Here is an 18,970-nt window from a genome sequence, read left to right on the forward strand (position 1 = left end):
CAATCCTCGGCTGTGGACACATCACTCCCTCCTCCGCCTCTGTCTTCCCGCAGTCTTCTCCTCTGTGCCCGTGTTTCCCGTCTGTTGCAGTGACACTTACCATTGGATCTAGGGCCCTCCCAGCCAATCCAGGATGAGCTCATCTCAAAATCCTTCATACATCTGCAAAGACACTTTTTTTTTTTTTTGAGACAAAGTCTAGCTCTGTCGCCCAGGCTGAAGTGCAGTGTCGCAGTCTCGGCTCACTGCAACCTCTGCCTCCCGGGTTCAAGCAATTCTCCTGCCTCAGCCTCCGGAGTAGCTGGGACTACAGGCACCCACCACTACACCCACCTAATTTTTGTATTTTTAGTAGAAACGGAGTTTCACTATGTTTGCCAGGCAGGTCTTGAACTCCTGACCTCATGATCTGCCCAACTCGGCATCCCAAAGTGCTGGGATTACAGCCGTGAGCTACCGTGCATGGCAATACTGTTTTTCAGATAAGATCAAGTTCACAGGTTCTAGCACATGGATCTATCTTTTGGGGGCCACCATTCAACTCACTACATGCTGGCAATCTTGCGGAAAGCCAGCCTTGGGATGGTCTCACATGAGGGAGAGGACAAGTCAAAAAAATGGCAAAGAGATTTAGCCAGGGTCTTGATCATTCTGTGCCTGAAGCTAACCCTACATGTTTAATTCCTACGTGTGAGGTAAGTTGTTCAAGGCAGGTTTTCTGTTACTTACACCTGCTTCCAACGTTGGCCACCTTTGTCTCTCCCCATCTCTTCCGTATTTTTCTGTACACTAACCTGGACTTAGCTTTCTTGTGGCAGTAGACTGGTTCTTCAGGTCTCAGGCATCTGCTGTACGGCACAGGCTAATTTCTGTCCTTTGTATATATACGTTGGGTTTCACACCCTCTCTTCCTTTTGTCACCCTGGCTAAATTACACATGCAGATTTCATTGACCAGCCATGAACCTCACCTTCATGGAGACCGAGGATGTGATCGGGTTTCTGCTTCTGCTGATCTCACCTCCCCCAACAGCGGGCCCAGGCCTGCCTCCTCGCCCCTCTGGTCTGTGTCTTCCATTCATCACACCTGTGTTTATAGCCTTTCAGCCAAGCTCCATCCCTGAGATGGTCCCTGTCTGTGCCAATTTAAATTAATTTTGCCAGTCAGATTTCATGAGACAGTGAATCAAAGGCTTTTCTAAAATCAAAAAGCACTAAATCTTCAGTGGACCCTCTTCCCACTAATATTACAAATTAGTTAGAATAAAAAAGCGTTATAGTTTCCCGGCATGACTTCTGTGTAAACCTGCCAGTTTCGTTTATGGCTCAGGTCTCTGTTGCCTTCCAGCTGCTTACTGGATTTTCTACTTATAAAGTTTATCGTAAATTTTTAATCATAAAATTTATTCTATAGCTTCCTACAAATGGAACTTATGGCTTCCCTCGGGGGAAATTGCTGGAATCGGTTTTCTTCTTGTTTTTTGAATCACACGTTTTTTCTTCTCTGGCCATCTCCCTGTTCACCATCGCTTTTTGAAAGTAGGTGTCGAGAGTTTCTTAAGTTCATTAGCTAATTCCGCCAAGACCTTTCGGTTTACATGCCATAGGACTCCTTGATTTATGCATCTCTCTAGCATTTAATTTTTCTAAGTGACCCTTTACCTGTTTTTTATTATGCCTTACTAATTGCACCCATTCCCTAACTTTATTTTTCTTATTAAAGACAGGTTTTAATAGGTAGTTCATTTCTCAGCCACTTAAAGACCCTGATTAATTTCACTAGCCTCCCAGTCACTCAGAAATAGATCACCTTTCTTGCTAATATTTCTTTGTCCCTGACCTGACAGGTCTGGATTCTGTGCTGGAGGGGCAGGGTGAATGCACGGCTAAATGCATAGGCTCGAGTTCAAATCCTGCCCTCACCATTTTTTTATCCTGAGATGGAGTCTTACTGTGTTACCCAGGCTGGAGTGCAACCTCTGCCTCCAGGGTTCAAGCAATTCTGCCTCAGCCTCCCGAGTAGCTGGGATTACAGGTGCACCACCATACCTGGCTAATTTTTATATTTTTAATAGAGACAGGGTTTCACCACATTGGCCAGGCTGGTCTCGAACTCCTGACCTTGTGATCTGCTTGCCTCGGCCTCCCAAAGTGCTGGGATTACAGGCGTGAGCCACTGCATTCAGCAACCTTCACCACTTCTTAGTTGTATGATGTTACTTAAACTCCCTGTGCCTTAGTTTCCTCTTCTATAGGAGGATAATAGAACCTCCTTTAAGACCTCATGGCAGTGAGATAAGGCATATAGACTAGGATCTGGCACACAGGAAGTGCTTAGTAAATGTTAACTTTGCTTATTTTGGGGAGAGGCTCTTTTCTACCTAAATGTTCTCCGGTAATTCATTAATTTATAAGCAACTTGTATTTATAGCACTGGGCCAGGTTAAAGAGGGTTTGATTACAGAGCTGAATACTATGACCTGGTTCCTGCCCATATGCAGCTCTCATCCTGGTAAGAGACAGGCAAGCAAAAACGGCCTCTAATTCCAAGCAGAATGAAAGAAATGCTAGAACAGGCAACAAACAAAGCTCTAGGGGACGCAGCAGAAAGAAGGTTTCATTATCTGGAGGCGCTGGAGAAAGCATCATGAAAAAAGGACAAACGGGGTTTGGGTTGCAGGAAAACAGGAATAATGAGGATTGCAAGGTGAGGGACAGACCTGGGCAAAGGCTTGGAGATGTGAGCATGCGTTGGGCTATTTTGGGGATTCTCCAGCCTGGGGTGGCTGGAGAATGGGGTCTTGGGGAAATGAGTTGGGGGAGTCAGGGAAGGGGTGGAAGTGCAGTTGGGATCGGATTGTCAAGGGCCCTAAAGTAGTTGTTTGAGCCCTAAGCTGTAGGACAGCGTTTCTCAAAGAGTGGTCCCTGCACCAGCTCAGCAGCATCCCGGGAGCTTGTTAGACTAGGAATGCAAATTCCTAGGTCCTGCCCCATCCTGCTGAATCAAAAGCTCTGAAGGTAGGTCCTAGCCTCTGTGTACAGGGCTCCCAAAGCCCTGCCTGTGATTCCCATACACACTCAAGCTGAAGGACACTGTGTTGCTAGTGGTGAGTATGAGAATGACTATTAATGCAGACTTTTAAGAAAGTGTGATCCCCAAGGTCAGGAGATCGAGATCATCCTGGCTAACACGGTGAAACCCCGTCTCTAATAAAAATACAAAAATTAGCCGGGCATGGTAGCACATGCCTGTAGTCTCAACTTGTCGGGAGACTGGGGCAGGAGAATCACTTGAACCTGGGGGACAGAGGTTGCAGTGAGCTGAGATCACACCACTGCACTCCAGCCTGGGAGACAGAGCAAGACTTCATCTAAAAAAAAAAAAGCATGATTTCCTGTGTTTATTAGGTGTGACATTTGGCTGCATTTAACAGAAATCCAAATGCAGTCACTGAACCAATTATAGGCTTAGCGTCCTCTTGTAACAAAGGTTGGGAGGACAGTCGTCCAGGGCTGGTGCAACAGCTCAAGGATGCCGTCAAAGCCCAGACTCTGACTCTCTCAGCAGGCGACCCTCATTCTCATGGCTACACGATGGCTGCTGCACCTGAAGGTTTCACTATGTTCCAGGCAGAAAGAATGAGGGAACAGCAAAGAGAGAAATGCTCGTGCTGCTGACTCTGTTCCCATTTATACTTGCTGGAAATCATCCTGGATAGAAGGAGTCCCCCTGGGCAGGTACAAGGTTCATGCCTGTAATCCCAGCACTTTGGGAAGCCAAGGCAGGAGGATCACTGAGGTCAGGAGTTCAAGTGCAGCCTGGCCAACTTGGTGAAACTCCGTCCCTACTAAAACCTCAAAAATTAGTCGAATGTGGTTGTGTGTGCCTGTAATCCTGGCTACTCAAGAGGCTGAGCCACAAGAATCGCTTTAATCAGGGAGGAAGAGGTTGCAGTGAGCCAAGATTGCACCACTGCTCTCCACCTGGGTGACAGAGTGAGCCTCTGTCTCAAAAAATAAAATAAAATAACAAGGAATATCCCTGGAAGCTGCATCCTGTAGCTTATTTCTCCTTACTTAAAACTAGTTGACATGGTCTTTCTAGGTGCAGAGAAATATGAAGGTATTTTTAATGGGATAATTGCAGTCCTGAATAAAATCATGGTTCTGTTAGTTGGGAAGAAATGGAGAATAGACACCAGGTGAACTGAACCCCATTCCAAGGTGCTGCAGGGAGGTGCCTCTGGAGGACATGCACACTGAAGGAGGTTGACAGAGTGGTTTAAAATTAAGCTCCAAAGCCAGACAGCCTGAATTTCAATCTGCTGCATCCAGCTATGAAACTCTGAGCAAATCACTTACTTTCTCTGGGCCTCGGTTCCCTCATCTGTAAAATGCAGATGCCTCATAAGGATTAAACTAGTAAATACATATGAAGCTTATGGAACGGAGTCAGGGGAGTGAGCACTCAGTAAATATACAGCAGCAAGGTGATACTATGGCAGGCTATTGAACAAATCATTCAAGAAATGATGAGAGCCAGCCAGGCTCACACCTGTAATCTCAGCACTTTGGGAGGCTGAGGCGGGTGGATCACTTGAGGTTAGGAGTTCGAGACAAGCCTGGCCAACATGGTGAAATCCAGTCTCCATTAGAAATACAAAATGTAGCTGGGCATGGTGGCTCGTGCCTGTAATCCCAGCTACTCAGTGTTGCTGGGAGGCTGAGGCAGGAGGATCTCTTGAACCCGGGAGATGGAGGTTGCAGTGAGCCAAGATTGTGCCACTGCACTCCAGCCTGAGTCACAGAGTGAGACTCCATCAAAGAAAGAAAGAGAGAGAGAGAGAAGGAAAGGAAGGAAGGAAGGAAGGAAGGAAGGAAGGAAGGAAGGAAGGAAGGAAGGAAGGAAGGAAGGAAAGAGAGAAGGAAGGAAGGAAGGATGTGCAAGTCAGGCTCTCAGATTCTTTCCTTCCTCCCTTCCTTCCTTTTTACACCTAAATAAACTTACACTGATTTGTTATAATATTTTCTAACACTTGGATTAAAGGCTGACCTTTGAAACTCCTCTTCTTCAGTTTTCAGCTGTTCCAGTTCTTTGGAAAAAGAAAAAAAAAAAAAAAGCAGAACAAACACATTAGAATGTTGCCAAAAAGATTAAGATAAAAGCAAACTTCTGATACCACCCGAACAGTACCAATAGTACCTTCTAACAGGGCTTCTCAACCTCAGCTGCAGTCTAGAATCATCCAAGGAAATTAAAAACATCCCAATGTTTGAGTCATATCCCAGACTCATTAAAGTAGATTCTTCCAGCCTGGGCAACGTAGGGAGACCCCAGCTGTACAGTTAATTTTTTTTTTTTTGAGATGGAGTCTCGCTCTGTCACCCAGGCTAGAGTGCAATGGTGTGATCTCGGCTCACTGCAACCTCCACCTCCTGGGTTCAAGAGATTCACCTCCCTCAGCCTCCTGAGTAGCTGGGATTACAGGTGCCCACCACCATGCCTGGCTAATTTTTGTATTTTTAGTAGAGATAGGGTTTCATCATGTTGATCAGGCTGTCTCGAACTCCTGACCTTGTGATCCACCCGCTTCAGCCTCCCAAAGTGCTGGGATTACAGGTGTGAGCCACAGCAACTGGCCAATAATTTTTTTTTTAATTAGCCAGGAGTGATGGTACATGCCTGTGGTTCCAGCTATTTGGGAGGCTGAGGTGGGAGGATCTACAGAACAGGAGCCTTGGAGGTTGAGGCTATAATGAGCCATGATCATACCACTGCACTCCAACCTGGGTGACAGGGCAAATCCTGTCTAGATAATAATAACAATAAAGTAGATTCTTTGGAGTAAGACCTGGGCATTGGTAGCTCTTAAAGCTTCCCAGGTGATGCCAATGTGCAGCCACAGTTGGAAACTATTAACTTAAACCAGCGGTAATCACGCTTTAGCATGTATCAGAGTCACCTGGAATGCTGGTTAAACCTGAAATTGCTGGCCCATCCAGTTTCTAATTCCGTAGGTCTGGGATAGTTTTACCCACTTGTACAGGGTCAGAGGATTGCATATCTAATCAGGTAGCAGGTGCTGCTGCTGCTGTGGGATCACACTTTGAGAACCTCTGCTTCCGACAGTTTCACTTAGGTCTCACTCAATCACACAGATGCTCGTGGCACCCAGATATGATGTCTCTTCCTACTCCATCACTCCTCCCTTGTTGGAGGCCTCTCCTAGAGCTCAATAGAGATTCTGTAGATATAGGAAGCAAGGATTTTAATAAAATAGGAGACACTAGGACACTTGGCCCCTGATAACAGGGTTGATTATGAAATGAAAGGGCAGGGGGCAACACAATTAATTAACTGGAATGACTGTCACCTATTTAATATCATCCCGTCAGTAGTAAGAGGTGATTTTCATCCTGTGACCGGCAGCACTGGTCTTGTAAATGGAGATGCCAAGGGATACTAGCCACTTTGGAAAACTCTGCTTTCAATCAGACCGGGCATTTAATGACGGGGGTGGTGGCCAAGTTGCTTGATGTTTCTGAGTCTCAGTTTCCCACTCTAAAAAAATGAAGGTTAGAATAAGACTTGCTTTGTGGTGTACCAGAGAGCATTCCATTCACATTTGGAAGGGCCTATGCAATAAACAGCAGCTATTCTCATTACTATGTTCTTCTTGGCACTGCTGCTCTCTTATATCCCTTATATAAAGATTCTCAGCACCAAAGTGTGCTTTCAGTTTAGTGCTAGGGAGACCGTCTCTCATCCGACAGGTGACAGATGGTGATAATTTTTATTGGTCAACAGCAGCTGCTATATTTACCAGGGAAGCTCAGGGCTAAATCCTGTGAAGTTTTGACGATCATCTTCAGCTTATGGTTTCCGGAATAATTCCTGTTCCCCTTGATCATGCAGCCGACGCTCCTTTCTTTACTTACTCCAATCTCGTTCGTGCCGGCAGCGAATCTTGTCTCCCACTGGCTTCTATGATTCCAAAAAGGAATCTGATGCTTTGCTGTGCCTGACTGGATAGCTGCTCAGTCATCTTTCAAAAATGGATGCAGACATCTAAGTGAATAAGTGATTTAAAGTATGTTTTTGTCAATGACTGATTTAAAAATAATAAATTATTAAATATGCAGAAAACATATAAAGGCTTTGGGTTCCACTGACCTCATTCATGAAGCAGAATCAATGCTAACACTTGGTGAAAAATAGAACCTCCCTTCCCTTCCCTTCCCCTCCCCTTCTCTTCCCTTTACCTTTCCTTCCCTTTTCCTTTCCCTTCCCCTCCCCTTCTCTTCCCTTCTTTCCTTCCCTTCCCTTTTCCTTCCTGTTCCCCTTCCCCTTCCCTTTCTCTTCCCTTCCCTTCCCTTTCCTTCTTTCCTTCTTTCCTTTCTCCTTTCTTTTCCTTTCTTTCTTTTTTCTTTTCCTCTTTTCTAACCACTGTAAGCCTGGTATCAACTGAAATTGAGGCTGTTTCCATCACAGGAGCTTGTGAGGCTGGCGGATGTGGCTTGTGTGCCATTCCTTTCAGATGTTCAGTTGACTCTTGGTTCTTTCTCTTGCCTTCACCCTGCCCTACGAGGATTTAGATCCAACAACACTATGGCTTCTGCAGAGCCAGGACTGAGAGGATCAAGACACCCTAGCCATGACATTTAAGGAGGTCCTCACTCTAGGGATTGTGCAAGTGCAAGGCCAGCCTCTGAGAGTAAGTGCCTCCTTAAATTTTGCATCCTGAATATTTCGCTTGCAGTGCCCTAGTTCCCACGCTGGGCTTCGGGGTGACTTTTTATGTATCTATACCCCCCACACTATTTAAATGCTGTCTTAGTCTGTTTGTGCTGTCATAACAAAGCACCTGAGACTGGGCAATTTATAAAGAACAGAAATTGATTTCTTACAGTTCTGGAGCATGGGAAGTCCAAGACCACGGCACCAGTTCTGGAGCATGGGAAGTCCAAGACCACGGCACCAACAGGTTGTCTGCTGAGAGTCTGGTCTCTGCATCTAAGATGGTGCCTTGAATGCTGCATCCTCCAGAGGGGAGGAACACTGTGTCCTCACATGGTAAAAGATGGAAGGGCAAGGGGAGGCTGACTCCCTCTGTCAAGGTTTTTTATAAGGTCACCCGATGTCATCCGTGAGGGCAGAGCTCTCACGACTCAATCACTTCCCAAAGGCCACACTTTCCAATACAGTTGCACTGGAGATAAGTTTCAACGTGAATTTTGAAGGCAGCAAAAACATTCAAACCATAGCAAATGGTAATCATGAAACTGGCTTGGAATCCACTTTGGGGTTCTCGAACCTGCAGAAATCTAGAATTTTCAAATCCAATCAAAACAAGAAGCTGGGCTGGGCACGGTGGCTCATGCCTATAATCCCAGCACTTTGGGAGGCCAAGGCAGGTGGATCACCTGAGGTCAGGAGTTCAAGACCAGACTGGACGACATAGTGCAAACCTATCTCTACTAAAAATACACACACACACACACACACACACAATAGCCAGACATGGTAGCACACACCTGTAGTCTCAGCTATTCAGAGGCTGAGAAATGAAAATTGCTTGAACCCAGGAGGGGAAGGCTGCAGTGAGCTGACATCATGCCACTGCACTCCAGCCTGGGCTAACAGAGGGAGACTCTGTCTAAAACAAACAAACAAACAAACAAATAAACAAACAAAAAACCCATGGGCTGTGCTGATGCAAGGCTAGTATGCAAATAACCGTGGGTGGAGCTGGGTCTCTGTCCCTGCAGATGCTGAAGGAAACAAGCCACACCTCTGCCTCCCATCTCAACAGAGCTGGGCACCCGTCAAAATCCATTCGCTTGACCACTGTGCCAAGTTTTGACCTGCTCTGACCTCCATAAGGTGGAAAGAACAGTTAATGGTCTCCCAATTTAAGCAACACAAAATGGAAAAATAAGTGATTTTCCTAAGGTCACAAAGTAAATTAGGTTTGAAGCACAGGCTAGACCAGTATTTCTCAAAGCATAGTCAGAGTCACCTGGGGGTACGTGTCCAATTCCAGATTCCCAGGCTTGGGCCATATCCTAGAACTCCCAAATCGGAGTCCCTGCAGGTAGGGCTGGAATTGGCATCTTACCAGCCTCCTGGAGCTTCCAGGGCACAGTGAAATCTGCAGAAGTTTGAGCTGTGGACACTTTCTGAATCTTGGTCCCATATCCCCATCATGCCATATCTCTGGGTGTGCAGGAGGGAGTGATACTTTAGCCAAAGCTTGACACACGTGTGGGAGGAGATCTCAAGATACTTTCAGTGGGTGTAAAGTTAAGCTCACTGGGATAGTACGTCAGCATATATTTCCATAGGTATGGGGGGAAATGTAACAGTTTAAACACATGAGTTCATGAATTTTTGCACAGAACATAGTAAAGTTTTTGAGAGCTGAACAAACTTGAAGTTGGTTTTAAGAAAATACGGTGCCAAAATGTGGCAGCAATTGTGCAAGTGAAACAATAATGACTGAAGTTTGAGTGATTCTCCGTCAGTGGCAGAAGCCGGGCTGGAAGACAGGGCCTCTTCTAAAGGAGTGTTTAGAGCCCTACAGAGACCGTCTACCTGTGTTCCTCTAACATTGTCAGCAGCCCATACTTACCATGATAAATAGCTATGACCATTGTCATCATGCCAGGAGCCAAGGGGAGTAAAATCCTTCCTCTGGGGAGAATGGGTTGCCCTTTCTAACAGGTTAGGAGAACCCCAGACTCAACCTGTGTTCAACCCTATAGACCAAGAAGCAGGCCATGGACAGACATCTCTCAGGGCCAAGTTTGACGGGTGTGAGCCGTACACCCTGCTCACATCTTTCCCAGGGGCTCTAGGGGCCACCATGCCCAAGGCGGTTCCTCACTCCTCTTCGGAAAGCGCCACTGCCAATGGCCAGGTTGGCCAGGGGCTGAGGCAAAGCGGGAAGATGACATCTTGCAAACAAGAGATGACAAAGACAGGAAAAGAGAAGACAGCCAGACAATGGAAGGCTGGGGGAGGGGAGAGACTGAAGGAGAAAGCAGAAAGTAAAGTGGGGAAAAAAAGCATTTGTAAAATTAAAAGGCAAGGCCCCATCAGATGGCGTTGGGCAAAGAATGAGTGTTACAGGCAGGAGTAATTGGTAATCGGAGCTGATGTGAAGAAGGGATGATTTATGGGCGCATGCAGACAGGGGTGGAATAATTTTTGGAGCAGAACGGGGAACTTACTGAACGCCTGAAACTCGGCTACTTATCCACTCGTTCTTGTGATGAATTAGCTCTTGTTTAAAGTAACCGCGGCTCCATTTTTCATTCTGATTACTACACTTGATATCTTTCTCTCCCTCTGTTTCCCTCTGACCACTGCCCCCTTACCAGGTTCTGGGTGCAGAGGCACTGGGTTTGTAGAAACTCGTCACCCCTCCACCTGACTTCCCGCTCTCCCCCACCCCGCCCCACCCCTATGGCAACATTAACTCTAAATAGCCAAGTCCAAAACCCAGCCACTTGAAATATTGCACAGATTAGGAATGTGCAGAATTATTGAAGACTTGAGATGCAGCACTGGCCTGCTTATGCATCCCGAATGATTACAGTTCCCTTGCCGATCTGATGTGGGAAGTCTCTTTCCAGGGCCATCTCCCACTGTGAAGTAGAGAAAACACACCCCTTCCTAGCTGGGTGCAGTGCTAGGAAGGCAGAAAGACCTTTGAGGATGCTGGCAAGCCCTGATGAGAGGGAAATTCAAGGTAAACAATGTTCTTTCTATACCATGTACTGCTCCTTATCAATATTTTTTAAATATTAGTTTTAAATTTATAATATAAATGGCTGGGCATGATGGCTCACACCTGTAATCCTAGCACTTTGAGAGACCAAGCTAGGAAGATTGAGTGAAGCCAGGAGTTCAAGACCAGCCTGGGCAACATATTTTTTACCTTTTATTATGTATTTTTGTTATTTTCATTTGGTTAAGTGTTTTATTAAAAATACAACCTTCAAACATTCCAGCTCCCAGGCAGTCCAGTCTCAACACAAATTTCCATTAAGAAAAAGGCTGGTTAAAAAGTGATTAAAACAGGTTGGGCACAGTGGCTTATGACTATAATCCCAGCACTTTGGGAGGCTGAGGTGGGTGGATCACCTGAGGTCAGGAGTTCGAGACCAGCCTGGTCAACATGGCAAAACCTTGTCTCTATTAAAATGCAAAAATTAGCCAGGCGTGGTATCGTGTGCCTGTAATCCCAGCTACTGGGGAGGCCGAGGCAGGAGAATCACTTGAACCCGGGAGACAGAGGTTGCAGTAAACCAAGATTACACCATTGAACTCCAGCCTGGGTGACAGAGAGAGACGTTGTTTCAAAAAAAAAAAAAGTGATTAAAACAATTTAAATATTTACAGCAGTTACTTGTGACTATCGCAAAGGAAAAATATTTACTAAATGCTTAGAAAAAACTTCTAAGATACTCTTGACCTCTGTTTCCTTCCCCAACCATCAACTCTGAACCAAGAAACCGTCCCAGGCCGGGCCACTGGCTCTCAGTCAGGTTGCTGCGGACACTGGGCAGGTTGTGAAGGCCATGGCCCCAACTCCTCACGTCCTCTTAGTGCCCCCATCCCTCCAACTTGGTTGCCTCTATTTTTTTCTGCTGTCGGTAATAAGGACACTCATCTTCTCACCGCTGGGCCTCACAATGCCCCTTCGATTTCTGTTTGCTGCTGCTGGCACCTGCCCGGGTCTCTCGCATTCCTTGGGTGGCTCTATCTCAGGCCCTGGGGTCTTTCCTGCCTCAGCCGATGCCTGGTTCTTCCAGCTTCTTTTCAAAGTTTTCTCTTTTTTTTTGAGTCTCACTCTGTCACCCAGGCTGCAGTGCAATGGCATGATCTTGGCTCACTGCAATTTCTGCTTCCTGGGTCAAGCAATTCTCCTTCCTCAGCCTCCCAAGTAGCTGGGACTACAGGTGCCTGGCACCACACCTAGCTATTTTTTTTTTTTTTTTTTTTTTGTATTTTTAGTAGAGTTGGGATTTCACTATATTGGCCAGGCTGGTCTCAAACTCCTGACCTTGGCCTCCCAAACTGCTGGGATTACAGGCATGAGCCACTGCACTCAACTCTTTAAGACATTTTGTAAACACCGAGGCATCCTGGTTACTGTCTTCATTGCTTTCCTGGACCCTGACCCACAGTGACCCTCAAGAACCTGCATGTGCCCCGCCTCCAGCTGCTCTGTTGGCTCCTGACCCCTGCTTCTATCTTTAAAACCAGCCCCCCGGATCACCCTGGGGCTCAAGCTTATGCCTATGTGTTTGGCATCGTTCTGCTCACATCCAGATCCTGGCTCTCCTGGCCCTGGATTCCCTTTCTCCCTGCCTTTGTGATCTCCCTCGGCCTTGGAGGGACAGGAGAGAGGAAAGAGAGCTGTGTTTCTAGTTCAGAGAGAAAAACTTTAGATTTGGAATTAGGACACTTAGAAGCACCCAGTCACAGCTTTGCCACTGATTGCAGGTGACAGGTTTCCCTCTCTGGACCTGTTTTCCTCCTATAGAAAATGAAGAGATGGAGTGGCTGGTTATTAAGATCCTTTTCAGTGACAAGGTGTGGTGGCACATGCCTGTAATCCTAGCACTTTGGGAGGCTGAGGTGGGCAGATCATTTGAAGTCAGGAGTTCAAGGCCAGCCTGTCCAACATGATGAAACTCCATCTCTATTAAAAATACAAAAATTAGCCGGCTGTGGTGGCAGAAGCCTGTAATCCTAGCTACTCAGGAGGCTGAGGCAGGAGAATTGCTTGAACCTGGGAGACAGAGGTTGCAGTGAGCAGAGATGGTACCATAGCATTCCAGCCTGGGTGACAGAGCCAGACTCCATCTCAAAAACAACAGGCTGGGCACGGTGGCTCACACCTGTAATCCCAGCATTTTGGAAGGAGTTCAAGACCAGCCTGGGCAACACGGTAAAACCCTGTCTATACTAAAATACAAAAAATTAGCCAGGTGTGGCAGCGTGTGCCTGTAGTCTCAGTTACTCAGGAGGCTGAGGCAGGAGAATAACGAACCTGGGAGGCGGAGGTTGCAGTGAGCCCAGATCATGCCACTGCCCTCCAGCCTGGGCAACAGAGTGAGACTCCATCTCAAAAACAATCCTTTTCAGTGAATGCTTAAGTTAGACCCAGGGTAGAGCCAGACCCAGGGTCAAATCCCATCTCTACCCTCACTGCTGACTCTCTCAGCCTCTGTAATATCCACTTTCTGGGTTTTTATGAGGATTAAATGCAAGACTGAATACAAACTGCTTATTACAGTACCTCACACAGAGTGAACGCTCAGTGTTAGCTGCTGTCATCATCATCATCATCGTCATTGTCATCGTCGTCATCATTAATGTGTACCACTCTGTCATTGAGCTAATCCTAGGCTTTTCCTGGTTGGCTTTTCATTTTTGTTTATATATTGAACTTAAAAATATTTCTTTATTGAGATGGTGTCTTGTTCTGTCTCCCAGGCTGGAGTGCAATGGCATGATCTCAGCTCACTGCAACCTCTGCCTCCCGGTATATACTGAACTTTTTAATAGGTTCTCCGTCTATTCTGCCTCATCACACCTGCCGAACAAGAACCACTCTCAGCAGTGGACAGCAATGGCTGGAGAAGGGAACAGCCGGCACAGTGTCTGGGAACTACGGTTTTAGACTTGTGCTTCTCCTAACAAGAAAACACTCCATCGAGAAGGAGCTGAGTCAGCCTGACAGCTGAATCCACAACATAGCCAATCAGGGGCCAGCATTGTCAGAGCCACCCAAGTCCATCCATCATCAGGGTCCAGACGTCCTTGCTGGGCTTTGGGAACAGGGTTGGGTGCAGGGTGGGGCAGGGCTGGTCCTGGTTGGCAGAGGGGCAGTCGGGAGACGAGAAAGATAGCAGCCAAGGCTGAAGCTAGAACTGAGAAGCAGTAGGGCCCACTCAAGTTCCAGAGGGCCCCTGAGGGGTGCAGACTGGAGACATGGCCAGCCAGATTTGTGTAGCATGACTAGAGTGACACCTGAGCCCAACCTTCGCAGGCTTCCTCTAGCACCCACATGCCCTCCACCCTGGGCCACCTCCCAGAATAGGAAGCTGGGTCCAGAAGGAGTGTATGCCCTGGGGTGACCTTCCCCTCCACCTCCTGCTGGTTGGCAGGTTCTGCAGATGTCTGGTTACTAAGCAAAAATGCCACAGAAGAGGACAGTTGCTCTGGCTCTGCCAGCAGCAATGGGGACTTCATTGGCTAGCTTACATCCAGTGACAGTGGACACTTCTTTCTTTTTTGCTGGGTTGTCTCTTTACCTGACTGGGGCTTGGAGAGGGACAGTTTCCCCAAGCTGAGCCGGCAGCCTTTCTTTCCTAGAAAGCAGGCCCTAATCATACCTCCAGCCTCCATGAGGCTCAGCAAGCATATACCTATCCACCTGCGGCTCAACACTGCCTAATTCCAATATCCATCCATTTGTTCCAGAAATATTAGCTGGCACCCACTATGTGCCAAGGACTCCATGGGAGTTGGAGATGACTCAGATCCAGGGCTGTAAGTCCCATGAGTGAACCTACCCCCTAGCAGACAAAAATCACCAGAACTGTGCCCCAGTGGGGAGCGGAACCAGATCTGTTAAGTTCATTATTCTCTACTCCGCACTTATCCCCGTGCCTGGAAGATAGAAGGCACTCAGTAATATTTCTGGAAGGAATGATTCTTCCTAAAGGGATTGTGGATGGAGGACCCCTGAGTAGCCCATAGCAAGCAGCCAATCCTTGCAGCTGCTACGACTCCATGGCATTGCATCTGCACTCATGCGTCAATCCACAGTCTCCTACTCCATCCAGAAGGCTCCACAGGGATGCCCAGCCAATCCCAAGGCAACACTTTATAACAGCAACCCCCGAGAGGCTGGCATTATCATCACACCCCATCACAGGAGAGGAAATGGAGACAGACAGTTTACTAGCCAATGAGCACACCCAGGTTCCAAAGGCTGGCTTTTTCCCTGACACCTCAGCACAGAGGATGCTGTCATGGAGCTTGGGGTGATGGTGTGTAGGCTGGAGAAGGAGAAGGAAGGGCAGGAGCAGCAGACATTACCAGTGTTGCGCTCTGCAGGAGGCCGAGCTTCTAGTGCATCTTTGCTGGGTGTGTTGCTGGGAGGGGCTGTGTGGTAAAGCCCTCCAAGCCCCCTACCCTTTTACAGAACAAATATTCAGCAATTCTTTTTTTCTCTTTGCCAACTGGAATGAGATTTTTAAAAAATTTATATATATGGAATGCTTCACGAATTTGTGTGCCATTCTTGCGCAGAGGCCATGTTAATCTTCTCTGTATCGTTCCAATTTTAGTATATGTGCTGCCGAAGTGAGCACGAGATTTTTATATATACTTTTTTTTTTAGAGATGGAATCTTACTATGTTGCCCAGGCTAGTCTCAAACCCCTGGCTTCAAGGGATCCTCTTGCGTCAGCCTCATGAGTAGCTAGGATTACAAGATTCCAGGTACATACCACGGGGGGCCTGGCTTTCAGCAATTCTGATTGGCTGGATTCAGGGTTACCAGGTGGGATGGGGCCCAGGCCTGGAACCAAGGCTTCTGCACAACAGGCCTGGAAGGGATCTGACTGTTCAATAACCAAACTTCGCTCTTTCCCAGGAGCCCCCCCCCCTTTTACGGTGATCTGCATATCTTTAGCTAATAATTAACTTGTCACAAGCCCCATCAATACCTCATCAAGGGAGTGATAGAGGGAGCGGGAGGGGATGGGGGAAAGGGTCCCAGCCCAGCACCCCAGCCAGCCACAGCCCCACGCTAAGCTGGTCCATAATAAATAGGATGAAAGGCATTCCTGATAAATGCCCGTGTCAGGGAGAGATTTTACCTTCACTCAGAAACAATGTAATATCTCGGCTATTACCCAAAATAATTTATCAATGTGTAATAGCTTTGTGCAGGCCTCAGATAGGAGGGGAGCTGTGCTATCAGAGATGGATGTAGCCTACCTTCGGCTTTTAATTTTTAATGTTCGCAGCCAGCTTTGCATTAAAGGCCAGGTGTCATATAAAGACTTAATGTAAGAGGGGAGTTCATGAATTCTAATCAAGGGAGGAGTGCTCCCTGGCTGGCTGCTGTCACCTCCCGCTGGTCTTATTGAGCTTTTGTTTTCTCCCCTCCTGGTTCTTCCTGCTCTTCCTTCTCCTCTCTACCTCACCCCTCCTCTCGATGACCAGCCCTTCCTGCCCCGTCCCACCCTGGGTTTTCCTATTCCCAAGACACATTTATTTTTTCCCACTGTAAGAGGGAGGGTCTCTGGCTGGGCCAGGGCAGCAAATGCAAAGATTCCAGAACAGCTGGATGAGACGCCCAATTTCAAGATGGCAAGACATTTTTTTCTTCATTCATTCATTACATTTTTGTTTATTCATTCATTTCTTTTTTAATTCATTCATCCAGAAAATATTTTTTGAATATTCACAAGGAGCCCAACTCTATGCTAAACAATGGAAGAGGCGGGCAAGATGGTTTATGTCGCTAGAGGAGTTACTATTCTACTATTCTTGTGAGAAAATACTCATTCAGTCCAGGCACGGTGACTCATGCCTGTAATCCCAGCACTTTGGGAGGCTGGTGAGCCAAGATTGAGCCATTGCACTCCAGCCTGGGTAATAAGAGCAAAACTCTGTCTGAAAAAAAAAAGAAGAAAAAAATAAAGTGGAAAATCTCAGAGATAAGTTGGTTTCTGATTGGTAAAGTCTCTAGTTAGAGATTTGTTGGCAATGTCTGATTGGTTAAGCTTAAGTTGTGTTTTCTTTTTATTAATGTTTAAATTTTTTAATTTTTATTTTTTGTATGAGACTGGGTCTCACTATGTTTTTTAGACTGGTCTTGAACTGGCCTCAGAAGATACTCCTGCCTCAGCCTCCCAAAGTGCTGAGATTACACTCGCATGAGCCACTGCACCTAGTCTATTAAATTGCGTTTGAGCCACTGTACCTAGTCTATTAAATTGCGTTTGAGCCACTGCACCTAGTCTATTAAGTTGCGTTTGAGCCACTGCACTAGTCTATTAAGTTGCGTTTGAGCCACTGCACTAGTCTATTAAGTTGCGTTTGAGCCACTGCACTAGTCTATTAAGTTGCGTTTGAGCCACTGCACTAGTCTATTAAGTTGCGTTTGAGCCACTGCACTAGTCTATTAAATTGCGTTTGAGCCACTGCACTAGTCTATTAAGTTGCGTTTGAGCCACTGCACTAGTCTATTAAGTTGCGTTTGAGCCACTGCACTAGTCTATTAAGTTGTGTTTGAGCCACTGCACTAGTCTATTAAGTTGCGTTTGAGCCACTGCACCTAGTCTATTAAGTTGCATTTGAGCCACTGCACTAGTCTATTAAGTTGCGTTTGAGCTACTGCACTAGTCTATTAAGTTGCGTTTGAGCCACTGCACTAGTCTATTAAGTTGCGTTTGAGCCACTGCACTAGTCTATTAAGTTGCGTTTGAGCCACTGCACTAGTCTATTAAATTGCGTTTGAGCCACTGCACCTAGTCTGTTAAGTTGCGTTTGAGCCACTGCACCTAGTCTGTTAAGTTGCGTTTAAGCCACTGCACTCGTCTATTAAATTGCGTTTGAGCCACTGCACTAGTCTATTAAATTGTGTTTGAGCCACTGCACTAGTCTATTAAGTTGCGTTTGAGCCACTGCACCTAGTCTATTAAATTGCGTTTGAGCCACTGCACCTAGTCTATTAAATTGTGTTTTCTTGGACTATGACCCTTAACTTCGAGTCAAGTTTCAGTTGCTTACTTAGGAGCTATCTCAGCCTAATGGCCTCCCAATTAATTCTTTTTTTTTTTTGAGACAGAGTCTTGCTCTGTCACCCAGGCTGGGGTGTGGTAGTGTGATCTCGGCTCACTGCAACATCTGCCTCCTGGGTTCAAGCAATTCTCCTGCCTTAGCCGCCCAAGTATCTGGGATTACAGGCAACCACCACCATACCTGACTAATTTTCATATTTTTAGTAGAGACAGGGTTTCACCATGTTGGCCAGGATGGTCTCAATCTCTTGACCTCGTGATCTGCCTGCCTCAGCCTCCTAAAGTGCTGGGATTACAGGAGTAAAGCCACTGCCCCAGCCTGAGCAGGCTAGTTTTCATGTAAGTGGTGCATTCCTGCAAACCACTTCTCAGTTCAAACTCACAGAATTCAAGACAAGTTTTTCCCCAGGAATAGATATAAAGTAGGATCTGCCTCATTTCAAAATTTTGCACAAGTGGGACTTCATATTATTTGCACTGTCCAGTTTCAGATTTGCTTGAAAATGCCAACTGTGTGACAAGGGCCAAGTTCTCTCCCTTTTGTGGCCCTGTAGCCTCTTTCCACTGTTTCTGCCCTTGAGAATACAGGATTCCTCCCCGGAGTTCCTTTTTCTTCTTTTAAGACCTGCTGCAAAAGTCAGCCTCCTCCATGAAGCCCTCAGGAACAGTGGGCCCCTCCCTCCTCTGTGCTCTCAAAAAATTTTGTTCCTGCCTTTGTCACAGGCAGCTGAATTGTAAACTAGCTGCTAATGGGTCCAGGTTTCCATTAGATCTTGAGTCCTTGACAGCAGACACTACGTCTAAGTCATCTCTTTAATCCTATCACCTTGTATATAAATGAAGGGATGAATGAGTGAATGGGGTGCCCAGGTAACTCCCTCAGATGTCCTCCAAAGCTGATGTTAGCTTCTAAGCTGGATTCATCAGAATCACCTCTGGAGCTTAAAACAAACCAAAAAACCAATATAAAACAACGAAGATTCTTTTACTTCACTCCAAACCTTGCTTAGAAATATCCCCACCCCAAGAGATTTTGAGGAGGAGGCAAGTGGGAACTGTGGCTCTAACCAAGGTCTGCCTTAGATTCGCCTGGGGCACTTGGTAAAGGCACAGAACCCTGGGATTTCATCCTG

The 18,970-nt window shown here is 46.5% G+C and overlaps 1 non-coding gene across 1 annotated transcript; it reads right to left on the reverse strand.

The window, feature by feature from the left end:
* Positions 1 to 15,288: 15,288 nt before the first annotated feature.
* LOC118145246 (U6 spliceosomal RNA) lies at positions 15,289 to 15,395 on the reverse strand. Its single transcript, XR_004730374.3, has one exon. It is a non-coding gene; the product is annotated as a U6 spliceosomal RNA (small nuclear RNA).
* Positions 15,396 to 18,970: the final 3,575 nt, after the last annotated feature.

This window comes from Callithrix jacchus, chromosome 8, assembly GCF_049354715.1.
Source record: "Callithrix jacchus isolate 240 chromosome 8, calJac240_pri, whole genome shotgun sequence".
Classification (NCBI taxonomy): domain Eukaryota; kingdom Metazoa; phylum Chordata; class Mammalia; order Primates; family Cebidae; genus Callithrix; species Callithrix jacchus.